Genomic DNA, 6883 nt, shown 5'->3' with positions numbered 1-6883 from the left:
TTTATCAGAGGTTGGTTATTCAAAATAATTAAATATGTACATGCAACCCAGCGCGTTGCAAATTAGATGGGGCAATATTCTGGCTCAAGTAATAATTTCACTGTCTAATCATCTTCTTCCAGTTACTGATGGCGTCATCGCCCTACTGGAACCAGATGCCCTCACCAACCTCCATGCAATTGTAACAATTCTTCACCTTCCACAGATTATTAATAATGTCTTGATAATTGCTGAACACAACTGTTAATGTCATTACAGGAATATGATGGAGAAACATTGTCTGCAGCATTTGACAGGGAAGAGGAAAGGCCTATTGAGGTTAACACCTTTTAAAATTAACATCTAAAAGTTGATGATAGCGTTGTACAGTTTAAAACTGACATCTTCTTTCTCTCAAACAGGATGAAATCGAATTCAATGAGAGGCCATCCACTTCTAGCTCTACTTCACAGCTTACCTCTGTAAGATTCTCCCTGGAATTATAATGAAACGCTGTACTTGGCACTGTGAAATCCAATGTCATCTTTTGCATTCCTATAGCTTCCAGTCAAAGAGCTCTATAAAATCTATCTGGTAAAACAAATAAACAAAGCAGACTTGGAAATGGACCACATTAGGCAAAAGATGCAAAAGGATGCTTTGGAGATCCAAATTTTGGAACATAAGTTAAAGGTGGGTGAGGTACAAACTGGGATACTGTTTCCTGCTCCAAAAACATACCCAATATGAATGACCTTTTTTTTTTTTTTGGGCTTTCAGGAAATAAAGAAATCCTCATAAAAAGTAGATTGTCTTTATTAGAACACGGCTGTGGTGGGACAAGTTATTTTGTTGAACAGTGTCACCCCCTACCAGAGGCTGGGTCTGTCACACGAGTTTACTATCATACAGGAAGGCGAAAGAATGCCAAAGAAAACATTTCGGAAATAATAAAATACATTTAACTACATAGAAAACTCAAACAAAATGATTTTGGCAGAGTCTTTCTCTAACCACCCTTCCGTCCTGTGGATCCATGGCATGGTTTGGGTTTATGTGCTGCTCATCTGCAAATGCAGGTGGGCAATTTTCCCCTCTCAAAATCGCGATGTTGTGTAGAACCACACATGCAATTATTATGTCACATGCCCTTTCTGGTGTGACTCGCAGCATTTGGAGGCACTGGAATCTTGCCTTCAGGATCCCGAACGTGTTTTCGACCCTGGCTCTCGTCCTCATATGCGCCAGGTTGTAGCGCTGCTGTGGTCCTGGCACGGGATCGGCATACGGGGTCAGAAGGCAAGGCTGGCAGGGGTACCCTCTGTCACCTAAAACATGACCGTCAAACTCTCCTACGATACAGGTGAAATATTAATCATCTGAACAAATATGGATTCTAAATCCTTCAAATATAGGCTTAACTCACCACGGGCAAAGCGAGTGCTCAGATTAGACTCCCGAAATATGCGTGCGTCATGCACAGACCCCGGCCACTTTGCCTCAACTTGGGTGATGATATTTCTGGCATCACATACAACCTTCAAATTGCAGAGGAGTATAATTAGATACAGAGGCTGTTTTGTTAAGTATCTTTAATTTAAAATGCTGAAGGTCTAGGCCTTCACCTGTACCTGCACATTGATGCTGTGGAAGGACTTCCTATTAACATAGTCTCCTTCATTCACTGAAGGAGCTTTAATAGGAATATGAGTTCCATCGATGCACCCGATTGTCACACCGCGGTGAGGTTTGTCTTGTCTTGGGGTTTTTGTCTCGTAACTTCCTGTTTTATTTTGAAATCCTAACTCTCCTCTCGTTTCAGGTCACTTGCCCTTCCTCATGTGTCACCGGTCTGATTGTCTCTGATTGTTTCCACCTGTTCCCTTCACCCTCATGTGCTTATAGTCTGCGTCTCCCCTTTGTCTTGTGCCGAAGTGTTTCGTTCTTGTTCGTGCACCTAAGCCTTACCCACAGTCATTGTCGTTTTTGCCAAAGAGTTTCTTGCTACGCCACGTAAGTTGTTTTCTGTTTCCTCCTTGAGAGTGATTTTTTTGTTTGTTAAAGTTTTCCAGTTTAGCTTTGTTTTGTGTTGTTTGTAAACTGTTTTTCTTCCCTTTTGGAGCGATTTATGTTAAGAGAGATTTAGTTAGTTTGTTGAGCCTCCTGTTTAGGTGAGCCTTTTCTTTTGCCCCATTTATTAGTAGTTTGGTTTTCCTCCTTCGGGAGCGCTTTTGATTTCTTGCTCTTGCCATTTGTTTGTCCTCCTTCGGGAGTGGTTTATGTTTAAAAGCTTTTTCTTTTTCTAGTGTATGTTTTGTATTTATTAGGAAGTTCTTTTTCCCCAGTTATTGCTTGCCAAGTATTATATTATTATATAGATATAGTTAGTGAGATTTTCATAGCCTTCTTGTTTGTCACTCTGCATTGAGGTTCTGAAATCAATAAAGTGTGCTGGTACGTGATATTCTCTGCTTCTGAGTCCTCATTCCAGTCCAGGCCTGACATTACACATCGGCCAGTATGGACTCAGCAGGGATGACACAACTCACGGCAGTCCTGCGAGCCCAAGAAGCCCGGCTCTCCCGTCAGGAGGAATTCCAGACCGCTATGGCATCCCAGATGGGGATTCTCTCGACACAACTTCAGAGCCTGAACGATTGTCTGGTGCAGATGACAATTACAGCACCCGAGCCTCCAGTAGCAGCGGATGCTACACCCGTGGTTCCCGTCCTGACTGTGCCAGCCGTTGGAGCGGGATGCAAGTTAGCCCCACCAGCACGATTCGCTGGTGAATTAGGATTATGCAAAACATTTCTCATAGACTGCTCCATACACTATGAACTAAACCCCAATGCTTTTCCTTCTAACCGAGCCAAGATTGCCTTTATGATTTCCCACCTTACCGGAAGAGCCAAGGCATGGGCCTCGGCAGAGTGGGCCCGGGATTCGCCAGTTTGCCAATCCCTCACAGACTTTGAAGCGGCGCTGCAGAAAACTTTCGACCCGGTAACGACCGACCTGGAGAAAGCTGGGGAGCTGAGCGGGCTGAGACAGGGCAGCGACTCCGTTTGTGATTACGCTATCCGTTTCCGCACTTTGTCGGCGGAGAGTGGCTGGAATACAACGGCCTTATACGACGTGTTCCTGAAGGGGCTGGCAGCTCCTATCCAAGACCTTCTGGTTCCCTTGGACCTACCCACAGATCTCGACTCACTCATCGCACTCGCAATCCGGACAGACAACAGAACCCGTCAACTCAGACAGCAACGTCTTCCGAGACCCACAACGATGGAGAGACCCCTACGCGCTCAAGCACCAGGATGGTCAACCACCCGTCGATCACCGCCAGAGCAGCGTCATCATTCCCATCCGGAAGGAGAGGGAGAGCCCATGCAGCTAGGAAGAGCTCGACTAACACCCGGCGAACGACAGAAACGTCTGCAGGAGGGCCGATGCTTCTACTGCGGTGAACCCGGTCATCTCGTCCCCACCTGCACTGCCAAACGGACCATGGTGGTGAGTGAATTCAAGGTTTCAGGCACCACCTCACGCACTCTCACGACAGTCCAGGTAATGCACCACACCACCACTGAACTCAAGGCGCTCATAGACTCAGGGGCTGATGAAAGCTTGATGGACTGGGAACTAGCAGAACAACTGGGGCTCAGCACAGAACTTTTAGCTAAGCCCATCAGATCTAAAGCTCTTAATGGTCAGGAACTGTTTACTATCACACATATCACAGCACCTCTCAAACTGTGCATTAACCATCACCGGGAAAACATTCGTTTCTATGTATTCAAGTCACCGTCACAGACTCTAATTTTGGGACAGCCATGGTTATTCCGTCACAATCCCCATATAAACTGGAGAACAGGAGAGATCCTGGGCTGGGGAGGGGACTGTGTGAGCAACTGTTTGAACCCCTCAGTTTGGGAGGAGGAAGTCACGAACATTAAATTGATCTCTGTCAATCCAGCTGCAGATCCCAATTACCCGGATCTGAACTCTGTGCCTTCCTGCTACCACCACCTCAAAGAGGTTTTTAACAAAACTAAAGCCCTCTCACTTCCTCCTCACCGACCCTATGATTGTGCCATTGAGCTGATTCCGGGCTCAACCATTCCCAAAGGCCGCCTGTACGCGATTTCTGGGCCAGAGAGGGCAGCCATGCGGGAGTACATCGAAACCTCCCTGAAAGCGGGTCTGATTCGCCCCTCATCATCATCAGCCGAAGCCGGTTTCTTCTTTGTGGGGAAGAAGGATGGCTCCCTAAGACCGTGCATTGACTACAGCCCACTCAATGACATCACTATAAAGAATCGCTATCCACTTCCTCTTATGTCATCCGTGTTTGACCAGCTCCAACAGGCCAAGATCTTCACCAAGTTGGATCTTCGCAACGCCTATCACTTGGTGCGGATCAGAGAAGGTGACGAGTGGAAGACTGGTTTTAATACACCCAGTGGACACTATGAGTATAAAGTCATGCCTTTTGGTCTCACAAATGCTCCTGCTGTTTTCCAGGCTATGATAAATGACGTGTTAAGAGACTTTCTTGACCATTTCGTGTATGTTTATTTAGATGACATACTTATCTACTCCTCTGACCTGAAAAAACACCAAGACCATGTAACTCAGGTACTGAAAAGACTGCTAGAAAATAAACTATATGTCAAAGCAGAAAAAAGTGAATTCCATGCCGACACTGTCTCCTTCCTGGGCTTCATCGTAGCCCCTGGAAGTGTGCAGATGGACCCGGCTAAAATTAGCGCTGTGGTCGAGTGGCCTACACCTGATAGCCGCAAAAAGGTTCAGCAGTTCCTTGGGTTTGCTAACTTTTACAGGCGGTTCATCAGAGGCTTCAGCGCAATAGCTTCCCCTCTCCATGCTCTTACCTCCACAAAGGTGCAGTTCCAGTGGTCTCCTGAAGCTGATGCTGCTTTTCGGATCCTCAAGCACCGCTTTACCTCGGCTCCCATCCTCACCCTGCCTGACCCTCAACGACAGTTCGTGGTAGAGGTGGACGCCTCCAACGAAGGAGTCGGGGCCATCCTCTCCCAGCGGTCAGAGCAGGATGGTAAGGTGCATCCTTGTGCCTTCCTGTCACGGCGGCTATCCAAGGCGGAGCGGAACTACGACGTTGGTAACCGGGAGTTGCTGGCGGTCAAACTCGCGCTGGAGGAGTGGAGACACTGGCTCGAGGGTGCTGAACATCCATTCATGGTCTGGACTGATCATAAAAATCTGGAATACATCAAGAAAGCCAAAAGACTCAATTCTCGCCAGGCCAGGTGGGCGCTATTTTTTAACAGATTCTCTTTTTCTCTCTCACACAGGCCGGGGTCCAAGAACGTCAAGCCAGACGCCCTGTCTCGTCTCTTCGACCCCGAACCTGTTGCCAAGGACCCAGAAACGATCCTCCCACTTACCTGTGTGGTTGGAGCACTGACTTGGCAGATAGAAAATGAGGTTAAGCAGGCTAATGGTGAGGTCCCATCACCTAGTGGGTGCCCAGAGAATCGTTTGTTTGTCCCAGTTGAATTGCGCCCACAGGTGATCCACTGGGCCCACACCACGCTGCTTTCCTGCCATCCGGGAGTTCGAAGAACGATGTTCGCTATCTCCCGGAGGTTCTGGTGGCCCTCCATGGAACCGGAGGTCCGGGAATACGTAGAGGCTTGTTCGGTCTGCGCCCGAAACAAGACGTCCTCCGGGTCACGCATGGGTCTTTTGCAGCCACTTCCCATCCCATCCAGACCGTGGTCCGACATCTCGGTAGACTTCGTCACGGGGCTTCCGGTCTCTCAAGGTAACACCACTGTCCTCACAGTGGTGGACAGATTTTCCAAGATGGTTCGATTCATCGCTCTGCCAAAACTGCCCTCCGCCAAAGAAACGGCGGAGATCATGATGAACAATGTTTTTAAGGTTCACGGATTTCCCAAAGACATTGTCTCAGACCGGGGTCCCCAGTTCGTCTCCCGGTTCTGGAGGGAGTTCTGCCGGCTCATCGGAGCTAAGGCCAGCCTGACCTCGGGTTACCACCCGGAGGCCAACGGCCAGACCGAACGCCTAAACCAGCAGCTTGAAACCGGCCTCCGGTGTCTGGTCTCCCAGAATCCCTCGACATGGAGTAAACACCTGGTCTGGGTCGAGTATGCCCACAACCTACTGCCCACCTCGGCCACAGGTATGTCACCATTCAAGTGTGCATTTGGTTACCAGCCCCCTGTTTTCGCAGACAACGAGTTGGAGGTGTCTGTGCCCTCCGCCCATGCCATGGTTCGCCGCTGCCACCGCATCTGGGCAGCCGCCACGCAGGTATTGATTCGCCAAGGGGACAGAGTGAAGAAAACTGCGGACCGCAAGAGACGACCCGCCCCCGCCTACCAGCCAGGACAGAGAGTGTGGCTCTCCGCCAGAGATCTACACCTTAAAGTCCCTTCCAAGAAGCTGGCGCCGCGGTTCGTGGGCCCGTTTCCCATCATCAAGCTCATCGGTCCTGCAGCAGTTCGCCTTCGCCTGCCCCGATCCCTCCGTGTTCACCCCACCTTCCATGTGAGCCGGGTCAAGCCCGTCAAGGAGAGTTCGATGGTTCCAGCCGCTACCCCTCCGCCACCCCCAGAAGTGATTGAAGGCGGTCCGGTATACAAGGTCAAGCAGTTGCTGGCGGTTCGCAACAGGGGTCGAGGTAAACAGTATCTGGTGGACTGGGTAGGATATGGTCCTGAGGAGAGGCAGTGGGTTCCGTCTCGTCACATTGTAGACTCTACACTCATTACAGACTTCCACAGGGACCACCCTGACCAGCCTGGGCCGTCAGGAGTCGGCCCTAGGGGGGGGGGGTACTGTCACACCGCGGTGAGGTTTGTCTTGTCTTGGGGTTTTTGTCTCGTAACTT

The 6883-nt window shown here is 49.4% G+C and overlaps 1 long non-coding RNA gene across 1 annotated transcript; it reads left to right on the top strand.

The window, feature by feature from the left end:
- The first annotated feature begins 264 nt into the window (after positions 1-264).
- On the top strand, positions 265-783 carry LOC132996220 (uncharacterized). Its single transcript, XR_009677075.1, has 2 exons — positions 265-318; positions 402-783. It is a non-coding gene; the product is annotated as an uncharacterized LOC132996220 (long non-coding RNA).
- The last annotated feature ends 6100 nt before the right edge of the window (positions 784-6883 follow it).

Source organism: Limanda limanda, chromosome 22 (assembly GCF_963576545.1).
Source record: "Limanda limanda chromosome 22, fLimLim1.1, whole genome shotgun sequence".
NCBI lineage: Eukaryota > Metazoa > Chordata > Actinopteri > Pleuronectiformes > Pleuronectidae > Limanda > Limanda limanda.
Note: the sequence above shows the minus strand (reverse complement) of the source record. Positions and strands in the feature narration are given on the sequence as shown.